General features: G+C 38.9%; 2 long non-coding RNA genes across 2 annotated transcripts in view; one reads left to right on the forward strand and one right to left on the reverse strand.

The window, feature by feature from the left end:
• The window catches only part of LOC141926448 (uncharacterized), an 84,392-nt gene extending 72,690 nt beyond the window's left edge, over positions 1-11,702 (forward strand). The window contains exon 3 of the long non-coding RNA XR_012624124.1: positions 11,520-11,702. This is a non-coding gene — a long non-coding RNA (uncharacterized LOC141926448). The remainder of the gene's footprint in view (positions 1-11,519) is intronic.
• A 4,099-nt stretch (positions 11,703-15,801) lies between these two features.
• The window catches only part of LOC141926443 (uncharacterized), a 48,476-nt gene continuing 45,293 nt past the window's right edge, over positions 15,802-18,984 (reverse strand). The window contains exon 2 of the long non-coding RNA XR_012624123.1: positions 15,802-16,407. This is a non-coding gene — a long non-coding RNA (uncharacterized LOC141926443). The remainder of the gene's footprint in view (positions 16,408-18,984) is intronic.

The following is an 18,984-nucleotide window of genomic DNA, read 5'->3' on the forward strand; positions in this document are numbered from 1 at the left end:
CATCCCCAGCTCTTTGCATCATTACTGTAATTATTTGGCATGTTTTATTTTTCACAGTGACTGCAGAAAGGCATTCTCACTAGTCCAGAAGAACAGTAGTGTCTGGTACAAACAGAATATTACTCAGATCCAGGGAGGCCAGTCAGTCAACAACATGTTCATACATGATGTAGTATTATTAACTACATTTCATAAATCCTAGCTGTGCAGACTTCCAGTCTAAACTCCTCCTTGTTGCTTGCTGATATTTTCCTATCCTTTTTTTTTTTTTTTTTTTTTCTGGTTCACAAAGACCCTCTTAAAACTTGGTCAATTATAGAAGAATACAGAGGGCACAACATTTAACATATTAAACAAGGACAGATTCCCTTCTTAGAGCAACCTGGAATGTCAGGGCTCAGTCAAGCTGTGCAGGCACAACTGAGAGTATCATGCTTTGGCAAGATAAAATTGCTCTGGAGCTTCAAGGCACAGAAGAGGACTACACCCTACTCTACCTTCCTTTTGGAAATTCCAGACTATTGCTTCAATGCAACTGACCTGCTCTTTGTAAGATAAGGAAACAAGTTTATTCTCCCATTCTTTCTGTCCTACACAAAGCCTTCACTAAATCCCTTTGAAAGAGTTTTCCCCTACAAAAGAAACCACAATAAAAAAGACAAGGTGAAATTTCTAAAATGGTAGCCAAAGAATATGGGTATCTGTAAGGAGCAGTCACCACCCAATTTAAGGACATATGCAGGACATATTTCTCCTTCCTGCTCCACTCCTAGGAAAGTACAGGGGGCTGAAAGTAAAGGAAAACCTACTAAACTATCATAAGTGCAGCAAGACCATCTACTTCTCTTTAGAGCAGATAATGGGGGATACTTCACAATTTACCTTGCATACCATTTAGAAGAGCTAGTTACAAAAAGACTCATCAGTCATGTCATAACAAGAATGAAGAAAAAGCAAAGCTGGGACTGAGTAAGGAAGACTGGTAGAGAGTGAGGTCTACCCTCAAGTGTTGACGGGTGTACAGCTCTGATTTGTAAGTAAGCTTGAATTCTCAAGTAGCGAATAGAAACGTCACTGTAAAAAGAGATTGGGAAGAGGGTTCCAGGCATAGCAGTAATGAATCTGTAATAATGAGGACTTTGCAAGTTAGGCCCCATCGTGGACTAATCTAGGAAGATGTCTGAGCAAAAGATATTGGGGTGGGTTGACCCTTGCTGGACACCAGGTGCCCACCAAAGCTTCTGTATCACTCCCCCTCTTCAGCTGGACAGGGGAGAGAAAACATAACAAAAGGCTCGTGGGTTGAAATAAGGACAGGGAGAGATCACTTAGCAATTACTGTCATGGGCAAAAGACTCAACTTGGGGAAATCCGTTTAATTTATATGAATCAAAGCAGAGTAGGATAATGAGAAATAAAACCGAATCTTAAAACACCTTCCCCCCACCCCTCCCTTCTTCCTGGGCTCAACTTCACTCCCGATTTCTCTACCTTCTCCCCCCAAGCCGTGCAGGAGGACGGGGAATGGGGGTTGCAGTCAGTTCATCACACGTTGTCTCTGCCACTCCTTCCTCGTCAGGGAGAGGACTCCTCACCCTCTTCCCCGGTTCCAGCATGGGGTCCCCCCACAGGAGACAGTCCTCCACAAACTTCTCCAACATGAGTCCTTCCCACGGGCTGCAGTTCTTCATGAACTTCTCCAGCATGGGTCCCTTCCATGGGCTGCAGTCCTTCAGGAACAGACTGCTCCAGTGTGGGTCCCCCACGGGGTCACAAGTCCCGCCAGCAAACCTGCTCCAGCATGGGCTCCTCTCCATGGGTCCACAGGTCCTGCCAGTAGCCTGCTCCAACGTGGGTTTCCCACAGGGTCACAGCCTTCTCCAGGCGCATCCACCTGCTCCGGTGTGGGGTCCTCCCTGGGCTGCAGGTGGATCTCTGCTCCCCCGTTAACCTCCAAGGGCTGCAGGGGCACAGCCTGCCTCACCATGGGCTGCACCACGGACTGCAGGGGAATCTCTGCTCCAGCACCTGGAGCACCTCCTCCCCCTCCTTCCTCACTGACCTTGGTGTCTGCAGAGTTGTTGCTCTCACACATTCTCTCTCCTCTCTCTCCCAACTGCTGCTGGAGTTGCGCAGGTTTTTCCCCCCTTCTTAAATACGTTATCCCAGAGGTGCTACCACCATCGCCGATGGGCTCGGCCTTGGTCAGCGGCGAGTCCATCTTGGAGCCAGCTGGCATTGTCTCTGTTAGACAACAGAGGGGGGGCAACTTCTAGCAGTTTCTCACAGAAACCACCCCTGTGGCACCCCACTACTAAAACTTTGCTACACAAACCCAATACAGATATCAATTATATATATAGGCATGCAGAAAATAACTTAGTTTCTAAAGAAAATGTATCAACTTCTTTCTGCACTACAACATGATGTAAATCCCATACTGTAACTGGCATCTCCAGAGTATATGTTCAGCCAATGCCCAGCATGGCACTAAGAGAATCTAATTTATCATTGTTGCTATTTCGATTACAGTTATTCCACTGGGAATAAAAAACCCTGCAATTTAAACTTTTTTTCTGCTTTCCTCTTGTTTAAGATTAGTGCAAGTCATAGCTTTCAGAGAAACCATCTGGGATTTCAGACACAGAGACTTGTCAGTCCCTCTGCATGAGAAATTGAATTTCTGGTACAAATAGTGGCTTGTCTCCATTTTATATCTGGAGAACTTTATTGTTAGGAATGGAATTAAAGCATGAATTCTGAGCATTAATTTTTTATTTGTTTATTATGATACAAGGTATCTCATATGAGTCAAAGGGCTATCCTACAGAACATTGGGGAGCAGTGCAAAAATGAGAGGTTTTAAAGCCTTGAGAATAAATTATTATTTTTATTTTGATGGTTAAATTGCTAAATCAAAACTGAACACCTGTCTTAGGTCAACCCAGATTTTAATTTTAGTAAGTTTTCTTGTCAAAAAAAGATACTTCATTTCATTTGGGAAGGATCTAATTGACTTCAAATGTTCAGTGATTTTGTAGAATCTATGAAATAGTCAATATTCTGAACTATTTCATAATTTTTGGTAGATGTTATGTTTTTCTAATTCAGCCCAAATTTTAAAAAAACTAGTTTCCTCAAAATATATTTTTTGACTCATTATGGCCCCTGAAAACTCAGACAGTTTTACCCTGTACATGTTATACAAGATTTAGTGATAATCTGGCCAATGAGTATTTTTTAAAATGCAGGTGGAATTGAACATATCATATCAGAAAACCCCTCCCCATAGACTACTAGCTTTACAAATTATTCTCAGAGTGCTGAAGTTTAGACAAAAACGATCTAACAGTTTTTTGCCTCCCCTTCTAATGGGAATTTTCTTGGTGATTAAGCAACATGAATAAATATTAAACATTAGAACTAAAAAATGTTGGCACCCAGGAGCCCCATAAACATTCAAATAAGGATTAGTTGAACTCTGAATCACTGGCTCTGTTGACATAGTTTAGGAAAAATAAAACTTCTTTCAAAATGCCAGATAATGGGGACATATTTTGTACAACAGCACAGTTTTTCATATGGGGCTTACAAAGTTTGCTGTTCACTGTATTTATATCTAGAGCACCTTCTCAATGATTGCACCTAATCTGTGTTTCAGCCAAGGCTGAGGCTCTTGGAGTACCTGCAGAGTGGTCCAATTGTTTTCCTTCTGTCTGTTGAAAGGGGCATTTTCGTGCCTATTCAGCAGGCATAGATATTTCTAAACACCTTCCATCACTAGCAGTTCTTGATACAAACCAAACACACAGAATAAAAGATTCATTAGTAAAGTTGTAAAAGTTTCATTAGCATTTCATTGACAATAATTGTGCAACCCTAAGACTGCAAGAAGGGCAAGGAAGGCAAACTTTGTAATGTTGTCAAGAGGAGCAGTATAAACTTCCTTCTTTGGTTGCTTGGGAATAAAAAACTTTAAGTGTAGTTAAGCATGTGGCGCCAAGCATGTGAAAGCTTACTAATGTGAGTAATTTCCTCAATTTATTATTTCTGTGATGTATTAAGCACCTGAAAAAATACTTCTGTATTCTCTCTATATATATACACCAATCACACATGGAAAAACAGAATAATCAGCTCTTTTCCATGGGTGTCCTTTATTTTCACCAGTGCATGAAGAAATGCATTCTGTGATTCACCTGTTTTGGCAAATTTCCATAGTCAATAATTCCCCTTAAAAAATGTCTGTGAAAATGCCTAGTTATATTAATACCAGAGGAATGATAGCATAAGCAGTTCTGCTGTCCATAACTGTGGCTTTATCTCAGTAGGAGAAATGTAGACTCTGAAGTAGGCTTCAAAATACTAAGGACTTTATAGCAAGTCAACACCACTAAATACAAACCGTTTGTTTTGTTGCTCTCAGTGTAAGTTCCAGGTAGCAACATTCTGCAATGCTTTAATTTTCCAAGTGGTCTAAGATACAAACATTACAATAGACTAGCCCTGGAGAGATAAATACATGCCTGATAATACGGCAGGGGTGAAAACAAAACACCAGATTGTGCTGACAAAAATAAAACAAAACCAAAGTATTTCGCTCAAAGTTTCTGCCAGAGCAGTCAGAAACTGGAAAACAAATAAAATGATCCCCAAATTCCAAATCAATATCGAAATTTGGCTGTGCTTCCTCAAAGAGAAGAGATAATCAAATCTTCCTTCTAGCTCCTTCCTTCTATCTAATAACTGCTCCAATCCAGACACATACTTGCCATTCAAGTAGACTGGACCTCATCATCAAAATTGCTCTGGTGGAGCCTGGCGTTCTCAGGTCTCCCTAACCCACCAGCCTGACCTCACACGGGGACAGGGGGCCTGAAAGAACAGTGGGCATCTCTGGTACCTACTTTATATTTATTTAATCTCTGAGGCTTTGTTTATACACCTTTCTTTCCTAGTGAGAAAAAAATCCCACCATACCATCACAATGCCATTAATTCATAGCAATGACTATACATTAGATTAGACTCATGGGTATTTCTTCTCTCTGCCATGTGAGGATCCATTTTCTGTTAAAAGCTGACACCTTCACATACTGTTCCACTTTATGGCATCAACTTTTGAACAAAACCACTCTCCCCTCCCTCATGTGTCACTGAACTATAGATTTTTTTTTTAAATATTTATCTTAAATGAAAACAAAATCAGTGAGTGGTATGCAGGCATCAGATATCTAGCTTGTTCATATGGCATGGAGGAAAGAGAATACAGTGAAATATTTACAACTGCATAAACATTTGAGATTTTAGCTATTATAAAATCTACAGCATTCAGCTGTAGATTCTTCACTCTCTTTTTATCTTCATTCTCTCAAACAACTCTTGAGCAGGCACCTTTTCAGAGGATGCTCTTGAGAAAAATATAAAGGGGGAGATGGTAAAAGGCAGAGGGCTTCTTTATATATTTTGGGGGGTTATTTTCTCACAATTCATAATCTGTGCGTAACCAGAACCTCTAATTTTCCATAACATGCATAAAGGGTGACATTGGAAAATAAAATAAGAGACAATTACAGGAAAAAATTGCCAGTGGAAGGAGTAATTGATACAGCAGAAAAGTAGGAAGGGACACTGCTGGAGGAAGAGACTTGAAGACAAGGGAAATAAGAAGAACTGGTGGCCTAACAAATAGGAAGGTTTGGAAAAATGTGTAAGTCAATCCATGGTGAAGTTGCAGGAAATTCAAGGAGTGCTTTGAACAAAATAGTCTCTTTCTGTTTGGCCTGAAAGTTTTCCTGTTAGAGTCAGGTCAATGAATATACTTTGTCTTGGGAATACATTAAGAGAAAGAGTAGAGGGCTTTCTTCCTGCCAAAGAAAGCCTAAACTATTTATACTTGACAAGAGGGAGGAAGAAAATCTTATGGAGCAAGGCATTTTGCAGGGATTTAAATGACCCTGTACGTGATTTACAGCTCTGCCACTGATCTATTGCATGACCTTAGGCAAGTCACTTCACCTTTATGCCTCGGTTAACCTGTTATACTGACATAATAACACTGAGCCTTACTGCGTTTCAAGATGATGAAACATTTTCCAAGAGCTAAATCCCCTCTGTGATGTGAAAAAAAAAAATTACCAGTGATTAATCCAACTCATTGTTCAAACTGAGTAAATGTACTTACATGTTTGAAAAAAATAATTTCAAACTTTAACGGTCTGCTTTTTCATTTATAATCTGAACTCATAACTGATGTGGACAGGTTTGATTAAAAAAAATAATGAGTGTTTCCTAATATGAGACAAGGAGTGGATATGTGAGGAACTCAGTGGTAAGGAACATGCATATAACAAATCGGAGTCCCTTTGCATTCCCTCCAGCATGCCTCTGGCTGTAGGAGCCAGAATCTAGCCCTAAATTAATAATTAGCACTTTCAGTTTAAGCTCTCCAGGAAATGTCATGAGGACAGACAGAAGTACTAGAAAATGTTAGTGGGCAGTGTAGAATGATAAGTGCCAAGAGATTTATACCCAGCATTCTTGACAAGCAAGAACAGAATATCAGGATTTAAATAACCCACTGGCAAGACCTTTCACATCAATTTGACTGTGGTGGGAGGAGAAACTCTACAGGGATGGCCTGTGTGTGTCTTCACAGGTAATAAGAAAGAGGTACCCACATCAGCATGCAGAAAGGGCTAAAACCCCTGCATTTACAAGTATCTAAAGTTACATATATCAGGTTATGCTTCCTCTTAGCTGTGTATGCATTCTGAATTTAGCAGAAGAAAGGGGAGGGGGCCAAAACTTTCTGATCAACAGCAAGAAAAATAGATTCAGTTCAGCAACAGAATTATCACAAATGCTATATTAAAGTCTGCTTGTAAAAATCTTGTCTTCCAGTACAGTGTAGTGACATATTTTTCCTTTGAAAATACTGCTAATGTTCACAATATTTTTAGAGATGAGCCTAGTAATACATTATGGGCACTTTTTTGACAAAGCCCCAAACCAGCATACAATTTTATACACATAATTAGTCCCAAGGATGACATTTTTAGTGCAATTACCTAAATCTTGCCACTTCCTCCAACAGGTATATAATCAAATTAGATTTAAAAGCATCATACACAAATGAAAAAAAAAAAAAATTCTGAACAACATAGCTTCCAAGTATCCCGTAAATTATCGTAAATAAGTATGCACTAATTTTTGCAGAGTTGGCATTTCATTCCTTAGTGTTGTAACATGTTACTGAGTCAGCTGGAGAATATTTGATTTATTATTAACATCTATTAAACTAAAAAAGCACCTTTTTAAATTTATATGTGAATAACACTATTAAAATGCATCATCTGTTTTACTCCTTGATTTCTTAAATTCTAGACAATATGAGAAATTTCTTGAGATGAGTTTGTGACCTAAGTTTTTTGAACATTACATCAGGATAGGAAGTAGTTGACACAGGAATTGTGAAGCCAAACATGAAAATCTGGAATGAAATACAAAATGTATTCCACCCATGCCTGGAAAAGGTTGAAATCTGAGGGACCAGAATGGCATAGAATCATATAACACCTCATTTTAACCACTACATTATATGTGTGTGTGTCTGTGTCTGTCTGTGTAGGTATAAATAGGTTAAAAATATATAATGTATGTACAGGTGAAAAAATATATATACTGTGTATATGGTGTGAATACATGCTTTATATATATATATATAAAGAAATAAATGTAGATGACACCACAATTTTAAACACAATATTTGGATCAGATAAAACATACCCTTGTGTTCTACAGAAACAAAATTGAGCCTTTTTATAAAACCTGTGTACTTCATACATCAAAGAACCCATCACAGGTGGTTGTAGTCATATTAAAGGAGCCTGTATGAGAAGGGTCAGAGATTTGGGTGGGTTTTGGTTGTTCAAACACCCTCCTGGGTTAGCAGAAGTTTGCAGCCACGTGTAGAGATATGTTAACAGCTATAGCGGCCCTTCTACTACAACACAGGTGTGCTTACAGGGTAGGATGCAAGTCCTGATGGGGTTCACTCCTAAGCTAGGTACTGAAGCATCCAGGCCAAATTAAGCAAAGCAGACTTGCCTTCTTGGCTGCAGTGTACCAACTTCTGGGCTTTGGGATAAACCAAATTTCTATACACACATATGCAGGCATGCATGCGCAAATGGGCAAATCATCTGTGTATCTCTGGGTGCCAGTTGTTTGAGGTGTAGTACTGTAGAGTACCGTCATCCATCAGGTTATGCCTTCCTTGTCACAAAACCTGCCAAAAGATCCACTGAAGACAACGTGGGTTTTGAATCCTGATGAGGCTGAAGCATGAAGAAGGGCTGAAACCTGTCTCAGGATATTACGATTTACTTCTGTATGTGGTTCCTAGTAGAAATAGAGTAGAACCGACATAGCATATAGTAGAGTCGACATAGCGTTTAGGGACATGGTGTAGTTGCGAACTGTCAATGTTGGGTTAATGGTTGGACTGGATGATCTTCAAGGTCTTTTCCAACCTAGACGATTCTGTGATTCTGTGAAATACATGCATTTTTAGTGACTCGCTGGCAGCAACAGAGGCACCTAAATGGTTAGACAGCCGCTGAGCTGGGATTTTGAGGATCAGAGTGGTGCTGAAATGGGATTTAGCTATTGGTCCTCATTTAGGTACTAAAATAACTTCAGTTAGCTGGCAAATTTGAAACTACTCCTCAGACAAAAATCTGGCTTTAATTGTGGCTGCTGAACAGTTTCAAAAATCTGGTCCTGTACAAATACACTGTAAATGTAAGCAAACGCTGATCCCTTGCTGAGCTCTCAGATCTATTGCAAACAATGCGAGCCTTCATAAAAATACACAGCTTTTCACTTATCCTATATTTTGTCTCATATTAGGTCACTAGCCAAAAAGCCTCTTGCCAGCAGTCAGTTTAACAGGGAGAAGGAAACAGTCTTATTAGTTAAGTTCATTTATGATGACAAAAGGAAAATCATGAAAACCCCAAGTTGTAAGTGGTAATTTATTCCTGATAAGTAGTAAATCAGCAGGATTTCACTGCCCACATGGGGACCTGCAGTTAAATAATTAATGATAAATAATGAGCCTCATAAATGTTCACAGTGGTTTTGAGCAACTATTTATACATGAGCTCATTCTACAAACTCTCCTGCTGCTATAATCATGATAACCTGGTGTCCTTACTGCATTACAAAAACATAAGATGATAACACCAACCATCTTTGTGCTTAAGTTTATATTGTTCGTTGCCAGGTTAAACTAATTATTCACTGCCTCCAAGGCGGTACTGGGTTAATATTTCAAACTGATGCATCTTTTGTCGTGATAAACTTAGCTCACACTGTATCATCATGCATTCCACTGATGTGGCCTTTGCCTGAAAAGAAATATGCAGAATTATTTTAAAAAGTAAGCAAAGGGAAAAGGCTGTAAACCTTTATGTTCTGGGTCAGAAACCAGTAAATAATACTAGTACTGTTAGTAAAAAAAAGAAATATAAAAATACAGTAAAATAAATATTTTCCATGTATCAAAGGGTCTGAACACTTGCAGATTTGTATGCATCTTTTTTCATTACCACTGTTCAGCACTGGCCACCAGAAGAGTCCAAAGCCAGCTCTAACATGGTAATCTTCACATTGCTACACCTGAGAAACCCTGAACCTCTCTAGAAAATAAATTAACTGAGAATGCCCTCAGTCCTCATTGACCCATGTTCTCATAAAGCACCCAGGATTGTGCCAATGCTTTTTTATTATTATTATTTCCTTTTCCTAGGTCCCAATCTTGTTTCTGCTGTATTCTCTAGCTATTATCTCATTTCATGGGAAGCAAGATCAGGAACTTCAATAGTTCAAATGTGTTGTGCTGTTCATCTTTTGTTTCACTTCAGAAGCATCCAGCATGACTCCACAATGACCCAAACTACTAGGGCTGAGAGTAATCATCACAGTTTTCTTTGCTTTTGGTCTATCAACATCCCCAACACACAGTCATTCTATGTGTACAAATTATTAAATTCAGCACTGAGTTGATGTTCAGAGCCTTATGAAAATCCACCCTTTTAGCTGGACTGTCATGCTCAGAGATATTTTGCTTTTGGAATGTTTTTGAAGTATCCCCTAGCCATTAACAATCAGTCTTCAAGGTGTTCGTGCAGAAGGTAATGCACGACACCCCACTGTTGGGTATCTGTTATGGTGCCCTGCCTGCACACATGTAAATTCAAGCTAGAAAAATTCATGGCTACCCTGCTATTTTCTATGCTGCACACTTGAAATAATTGATAAAACACAAATGAGGGGTGAGCAGAGAACTTGAGAGGAAAGGGAGGCATGTCGGTGCAGACAAAATAGAGAATGGTGATTTTTAAAAAACAGTGCGCACCAATTCACTAAGTCCTATTTTATAACAGGAAACAGAAAGAGGGAACAGAATGCACTGAACTTTTTTTTTTTTTTTTTTAATAAAAAGCTGTAACTCAAAAAACTATACCATATCTTATGTATCGGGCCCTGCCTGAGCAGGGGAGAACAGCGCGTGAGGTGAGGAGCAGAAGATGCAGTCTCTTGCCAGGCGGGTGAGCGGGCCGGAGGGAGCTGACCAGAGCAAGGCCCGAGAGGACTCAAGCTCTTCCACAGCCGCAGCAGCAGCTGTCCCCTGGGGGATGTACAGGGCAGGGGGGCAGCAAGGCCGCCCAGGCCAGCCCAGCCCAGCCCAGCCCGTGCAGGGACACCCTCAGGGCTTGGCAGGAGATGGGGGGAGCAGCCATGCTGAGCCGGCAGCCCCTCCTCACAGCCTGCACCAGGCATCACCCGGGCGTCAACAAGCCACAACGTGTTTGACTATGTGGAGTTGAAAGGCAACACACTGGGCCCGGCAGTCTCCTCCCAGCCTTTGCTGGCCTTTTGTTTGCAGGGAGGGTGGGGTACAGCCGGGCACCAGCCCCCTGCCTGTAATCATCACTCCAGCCCAGGGGCTGCAGCTCCTCAGCACCCCTGGCCCTTGGCCTCCCTGAGCTCAGACCCCCTGTCAGGAGTGCCCACAGGTCATATAAACCCAGCCAGGGGTTACAGCTCCTTCTCCACAAACAGTCCCCTGACACAGCACACTGACACTGCCCTCTTCCACAGCACACCTGCCCTATCCAGTGTCCTCTGTCTGGGTTCCAGAAAAAGTTTAATGCTGTACTTGCCTAAATCTGTAGGATTTACTGCTCGCATTTTCCTTCCCAGCTAACCAGATTGTCATTATTACAGTCTCAGGTCACACTCTCCCTGATCAGAGAGAAAACATAACATCTTTTCTTGCTCTGTATTCCTGGGAATGGTAAACATCCTTCAAGACCTCCTTGCATTGTTAGAAGGGAGACATAGGGGCTCTGGGCATGTGTTTTTGCTATGGTAAGAGAGATTAAATGTTAAACTATTTTGTTTCTTGAGGTTTGTTTGTTTTAATAACAACTTGTTTTTTTCTTTTTTTAGGTCTCATTGAATTTCATCCACCTAAGAAATAAGGACTTCAACCCAAAATGAACTCAAAACAAGGAGTCTCCTTTCATGTAATTTATGACTTGATAAGTGTGGCATTTTTTCCGAGTATTATTGGTTGGACAAATTCTGTAGGTAACTGTGTGTAGAATAAAAAAATGGAAAAAGGGAGGTTTATTATCATACTGTTACTCCAAAAAGCCCAGTTTTCCCATCTCAGCCAGCATGTAGTGATTTACCTTAGAAAAATAAAAGAAATAAAAGACAGGCATTCAAAATAAACCACACAGCAAACAAGCTATGTAACTACCACTTGACATTTGTTTCTTGACACTGCTAATTTTGCAAGAATTTCTTCCTCTGAGACAGTCTTATCTTTTAAAAAGATGACTGAATTCAGGTTGCACACCCTATCTCTATAAAACCTGACATCTGGAGTCCTGTGTTCAGAGGAGTTACTAATAAAGTCAATGGATCATAAGATGACTTTTCACACTGAAGTTGAAATATAATATAAATTCATGGTATTTATTAATGGCCCACAAGAAATTAAAAGGAAAGTAAATTTATGAAGATATATCTTCTGTGTGTAAATATGTGTGTGTATATATATATGTACATGCACACACACATATATATGTATGAATACACAGTGGTATATACATAGTTACATACATATCTGTGAACATATATATATTATTAACAAGTCTGCATTTGATTTTTTTAACTCAGAATTATTTAGAGTTAGGATTCAGTACTTTTAAACTGATAAACCACTGGGGGAAAAAGTGCTTTAGAAAGGTGGGGAATGGTCGAATAGCTTTGCACTTCTCTATCAATCAGTGTGGGGAAGTTGCTGACACTCATCTGAGTGAAGTAACTTGCAAGGAAGACTAAACCTGTCCTTATGTTTGCTGAAATGTAACATGAAAATTGGTTCTCTTAAACCACATTTTGTGCTGGACTAGGAGCACACAAAGTTTAGTTACTGAATGTAACCTGAAGGTCAGTAACTCCCATCTGAGAGGTGATAACTTCTTAAGACACATTGGCCTGATCACTCAGTGAACAGCTAACTCCATGGCAAATTTGTTCCACACAAGCATGAGAGTACCACCCCATGTCAGACCATAATGAGCAACACAGAGTCCTTTGGGAGAAATTGTATGAGATCTTTCAATTAAATAATTGTCATCACAAAGTGAAAAGTTTCTTCCTGTGGCTTTAAGTCATGAAGAGCGAAAGGCTTACCTTCCTTCAAAAATGAGCCTTCCTAGCTAGCATTACTGCAGATGTTCCCATATGACATTTACCTCTTAGAATCCTGCTAAGCCCTCGGCCTCAGTAACATTTTGTTACAATGGTTTTCACAAGGTAATAAAGAAAATATATTTTCTTTAATAGGTGTTAGATCTGGTGTGTTTCATTGAATGCCCCTTGTTCTTTTATTGTAAATGACTTTATTGTAAAGACTAAATGAGAGCTCCTGATTTATTTTCTCAATATCAGTCATTACATTAGTCTGGTCTCCTTTGATTTCTCACCTTTCTAATGAGTTCCAATGTTTTCAATACTTCCTCATACAGAAAGCTTTTGAACCTCTAATTGTTTTTGATGTCATTTCTGAATTCTATTTTGCTATCCATTTCTGCATGCAAAATGTTACCAGCACTGCAGACAGTCATCTAGTTGAAAGCAGACCACTGATAATTTTAGTATTGTTCTGTGTGGTTTCTCTCTAACATCCAAGCATCTTTGTTCATTGCTCTAAACTCACAGACATACCCTCATGGTTTTGTTGTGCAATTGGAGCTGTAGGCAGATGCTTTCATTATGTTCTCCATCAGAATAGGTAAGCCAGTCTTCAAAAGGGTTTTAGCCAATTCCATTTGCTTAACCTGAAATTATAGTGGGCCTAAATACAGCCACAGTTAGGACAAGGGATAATGAAGATAGTAAATGAGGTAATATGATTCCTCTCCTCTAAGTAGATCAAAAGTCACGTCATCACATAACACTGCACAATGACATTTGAAAGGAGGAAAAAGGAAGAGGGGAGGCAACCTGTAACTACTGCCCTGCTTATGGTGACCAGCAAGGATAGGTGCTGAGACACATATTGACAAAATCATTATTATTTTTCACTAAAAACTATTTTCCGCTTCCTGCTTTGATGAGAAAAGGGTCCTTATGGAGACCCCTTCTGAAAAGGCATTCAAATCAGAGGCTGTCATAACTGGAGTGCAAGGGCCATGGACTTGAATTTTACTGTTACTTTGCCCAGCAGTACCAGAGCATGCTCAGACATTTGCTCCTCAGCACAGGGGCATGGACATCTGACTCTCACCCACAGCTGCCTGGGAGACACTGTGTCAGTGAAGGTATGAGGACCACAGGACACATTAGTCACTGGGATCCATCCCTTCCCAAGACAGTCCTGCCCCCTGAAGCTTTCAGAGCACCATGCTGTTTTCTACAAAAAGCTTCTTCACAACAACACATCATGATTCTGAAGGATATTCCACTAACTCTGTGTGCATTAAGTGCTAGGTATGCATGGTGAAAAAGCTCCCATCTGTATCTGCTGTTACTTTAAGACTACATGCTACATTAAGACTTTACTAAGCAGCACAAAGATCCTTCCTCTTTACAGTGTGAATAATGAAAAACAGACAGATGTCTGCTATTAAGATAAACCACTCAGTAGAGGTTTCTTGTGTTTGGTGAACTGAGAAATAGAAACTATTCCCCATGCCACCAGCTATGGATTATCTCACTGAAAAATCATAGAATAGCAACAAACTATTAATTATCTTTCCTTACTATAAACTACTGAAATCACTCTCTAAATGTTTTTCTTTTATAACAATAAACATTTCTGTCACATAGTTTGTATAATTAATCATTTTTCAATTTAAGGGACCATCTCATTTTCACTGGAAAATAGTTTATAAAAATACTTGAGAGTGAAAGATTGCTAATAAAGTTTTCAAACTACAGTCTATGTTTTTTAGGTTAAACAGTCACTCAGTATTTGTGGGATGTTTGCACTGACATTCAGACTATGTCAAATTATGCAGCTAAGCTGTTTCCACAAAGAAACTGGGGAAAAAATATGTGGACTTGGGAGCTGTCCAATGACTCTCAATTTAGCTTCTGTGAAAGAAACATAAACTTTTAAAGAAAGGTTGTTGGAAGCAGTTTTATAGGATGAAAAGTGGAAAACAGGTAATTAAGAAGCTCTGGTTATGTTCATCCCCCAAACTAATATTATTTTTAAACAACATAACATGAGAAACCAAGTATTCTTTCTTCATATTTCTCGTGTTTACAACACAGAAGGCAACAGTACAGAGTAAAGAAATTTATCATATACATCCAGCTTCCTTAGCAGCTCTATGACTACATTGCCATGAGTGTCTTCTAAGACTCAAAATTTCTTGAGAAACAACACTGCCGGTGTCTTTTCAGCTATGAACCTGCAAAAAACCCAATCTCTTCCTTCAATGTAATGATGGGATTTTTTTTTAAGATCCTTGACTGAACAGGGTTCCTTCTACCTCAAAACCACCTTTCATACTGCTAACAATGTCCAGTCGATTAACTTGTGACATTGAAGGACTTCACTGAAATGAGAAATTAATTTTAAAAGATAGAATTTTCTATTTGCATTTCCAAGATTCCTATGCTATGTTTTCAAAACTATCTAAAACATCACTTTTGTAAAATATAGGTTGTGTTTGGCTTGTAATGAAGCTGTAATCTGCATTCTTTGTGCACCTGCATACTATTGCAAGCAACCTAAACTTTTGAACTCAAGGAGTAGGATTCTCTGTTCAAATATTTTTTAATGAAGATGATATTTTTCTGACCAAATTTTTAAATGTGAAAGATTAGGATGTAATTTTTTCCTTTTTAAAAAATGTTTATAAGTAAACAAAGTTAAGCAAACTTAGCTCTCACAGTTGGTATAACGCAGCTGTTCCAAGACCTCTTCTGTGTAGGTTTCCTGTTACTCTTTCCATAATGGTCTCAAATTTCCTACATGTTGGATTCACAGAATTTCAAGAAATTTATCTATCATGGGAACTTGACTCTACTTGTGGAGGTAGAAACAGATCCACGCAGCAATGAAACCATATTTCATAATACTACAACAGCTGTGAATGATGGAGATTAATATCAAATTGAGACAAAACAAAAGCTTTTGCTTGCAAAATATCAGTACATAATAATTTAGGATTTTATACTAAAAACAAAGTGGAGCGTCATGGCATTCCCAAATTGATACCGTTTATTTTCAGTCAAGCATTTTGATATTTGATTTTCCAACTCAGTATGAAACAAAAAGATTTCTGAATATTTGTAGGCATTTTAATAAAACTACAGATACCTTACTGGACATACAACACATCATTGATCATGGTCTCAATCCACGTTGGAATGCTTATTACTGTATTTACACAATATATCCAGTCTTTTTTCTTAGTTGCATCTCACACGCTGCCTTGTATTGTCTCAGTTCCACATACTACAAATGCAAAGACCGTTTTATCCAGAGATATGGCCAGAACAATTTAACCTTGTAGATATAAAAATTCGAGTAGCACTTGTGCCACTACAAACCTCATCAGCAGAATTAACATACAACCAAAATGTAACTGATCAAATTACATTTAAGCTGATGGCTGTTGTGAAAACTTATACCTCATCATTTTTTCGTCCTGTGAGAACAAGAAGAATGTACATAGAGGCAAGAGAGGTGCTTCCACCGAGTGTGACATTGTAGTGCACAGTTTTAGCTGGTGACCATCTTCACTCCTTGATGACTGTTGTTTTGCTACACATGGTCCTGTATAATTGCTTGCTCACCATAGAGAGGCTGCCAGGAACAGAAAGAAAAAAGGGAAAAAAGCACATTAAATAATATCAAACCTTTAAATAATGACAATGTGAGATTTAGCCATGATCTGATGTTACTAAGTTCCAGCCAGACAGTCAAGACATGTTCAGACAGCACTGTGTCCAAACACATGCTAACAGAATGATTTGAAAATTTGAATTTATCCTTTCTTGTTGTGTGACTTTTACTTCACAAAGAATTTTGCATGGGATCCAAAACTTCTCACTTATTTGATTTATAACTAGCTCATACATGCTCAAGCACTTTGTAAAGCAAACCATTGCTATAATGAAGAAACACTCAGAATGCTGGTCTATTCATTGTAAGTATACATGGGTAAAGCATAATAATAGTGAGGCTACGCTTGTTCTCAACTCACAATGGTGAACGTTCAAGGATTGCCAGGTGAAGTATTCTTAATCATTTCCCCCTTCTCGCCCCTATATAAATGAGAATACTGAAAAGCTACAGAATTAGAGAGAGGCCATGCTGGAAACTGTCAGTTCTAGCTTCTCAAAGCTTTCATTACCCATGTCATGTGTGATGACATAAGAAAAAATTCTTTGATCTTGCGAGAAGAGAAAAAAACCTAAATTGAATGTGAATTGTAGTACGGGAGACCTCACACGGCTTTTTAAAAAGGCAAAGGGTTCCTGAGATCACCCATTTTATCCATTGTCAAGAAAGGCCCACCTCTATCTTGGAAGCCACCTTTTCTGGCATAAATGGTGAGATATCATCTCAGACAAATCGGGTAGGTTTTCAAAGGGATGTGCAGGAGGTTCACTAACAATTGCCTGTATTTGTCAATGGGTAGTTAATAAACACACTGCTTTGGAAATTTACCTCTGCGTGTCCACTCTTCTTTTAGCTGTACAATGGCAGCAGCCAGTTTTCTAAAGGAGCTCCACCCAGCCGGCCTTTCCAGCTGGGAGGGCAGGAGGACATCTGTCTCCAGAGCCAGTGTCAATCATATTCTAACAATCAGTGTTTCTCCTCAGCTGAATTTATTATTTGCACTAAGAGATCTGTTTCTCTCAGCTAGTTTTCTGAACTCCCTTTTCCAAGGTTACTGCATATGAGATATAAGTTTGTCTCTTGCATGACTTTTTTTCCCTAAAAGGTTTTTTGTCACTGAGACACATTCTTTATATATGAGGTCCCAGATTCTTTCCTGGCAGCTCGTCAGTGCTTTTACCCCAGAATATCTCTGCCTGATTTGTCTCTCGCTCTAATGCTGATCTTACTCTAATTGTGTTTTCTCTTTTCTTTTGCAATAAGACTCCTTTCAAAAGAAGGGTCTGATGTTTATTGCATACTCTCCCAAGTAGAGAACTTGTCATCCTATGTGTTTGTAAATGCCACATGTACCAAACAGTAAAATAAGAAATTATTAAACATAAAATAACATGCTAAGTAAAAATTGAAACATGCCTTGAATAGAAATATGATTTATAGATTTCAGAGTAACGTAAAAACAAAGCCAGTTGTCATGTGTTTATCTATATTAGTGAGTTGTTGTACTTATTTAATTTACACTTCCAATATGTTTATTAGTGTATTTTTCTCTGTGGTGTGTGTAGTATCATTTGCAGCCAAAAACATATCTTACATTCATGTTTCAAATATAATTTTTCATATTATGTCTCACTCCATCCCAACATGAAATCATAAGAAACACTCTAAAACAGAAGGTACAAACACTTCAGGAGTCCTTAAGACAGAAACTGGATTTTTACCTGTGCAGAGAGGCTAACTGGGAATTTGACATGTAAGTCAGCAAAGAGGCTGATGTTAGCTTCCAAATTAACTTCTTTGCAAAGGTAAGACTCTAATTTCCATTTTAGGTGTTCCCAAACTTATCCCCACATGTTGAACTGAAAACACCCACAGCTGCTTTTGCTTGGCTTCATATCACAAGGGCTCCTGACAAGCAAGATATCGAGTACAAGCAGGTAAAATTGCATGTAATATACCCTTCATAAATTGCAGCAGCTCATCATATGATACTTGTGTTTGTTGTTACTGATGTTTGAAGAATGATTCGTCATTGTATTCACACCATCCTAGAGGGAAGGAGCCTTGATTCATTACATTTATACTTATTGTTAACATTGTAGTAATGTGCATCCTTAATCTTTAAAGTGCTTTCTTGCCAATGTTCACTCTAAAGTCTGGGTACAGGTCTGTCTAAGGCTCCAGCCACATGTGTAGGAAAAGGCTGATAATACACATCTGAATAATCTGCCTAATCGAACAGCCTTCAAGCCTGAAAATCTTTGCAGGATGTCAGTGAACCAGGGGCAACCAGAGATTAAGCCTCCTTGTTGAAATAAATATGTACACTCATATATGACTTAAAATTTTTCACACGCAGTTACCTGACTATTCTTTCTCTCTTCTGTACCTTTGCTTAGGAATTGCCACAAAATACTGGATGGTAAATATAGCAGCTAAAATCAAATATGTTGCAGACCCTTGACCTTAATGTAATATTCATTGTAAAAATAGCAAAATCAAACATTTGCACAGATCTGATGGGCAGGAAGTTCCTGC

The sequence above is a fragment of the Strix aluco genome, chromosome 1, assembly GCF_031877795.1.
Source record: "Strix aluco isolate bStrAlu1 chromosome 1, bStrAlu1.hap1, whole genome shotgun sequence".
NCBI classification, from domain to species: domain Eukaryota; kingdom Metazoa; phylum Chordata; class Aves; order Strigiformes; family Strigidae; genus Strix; species Strix aluco.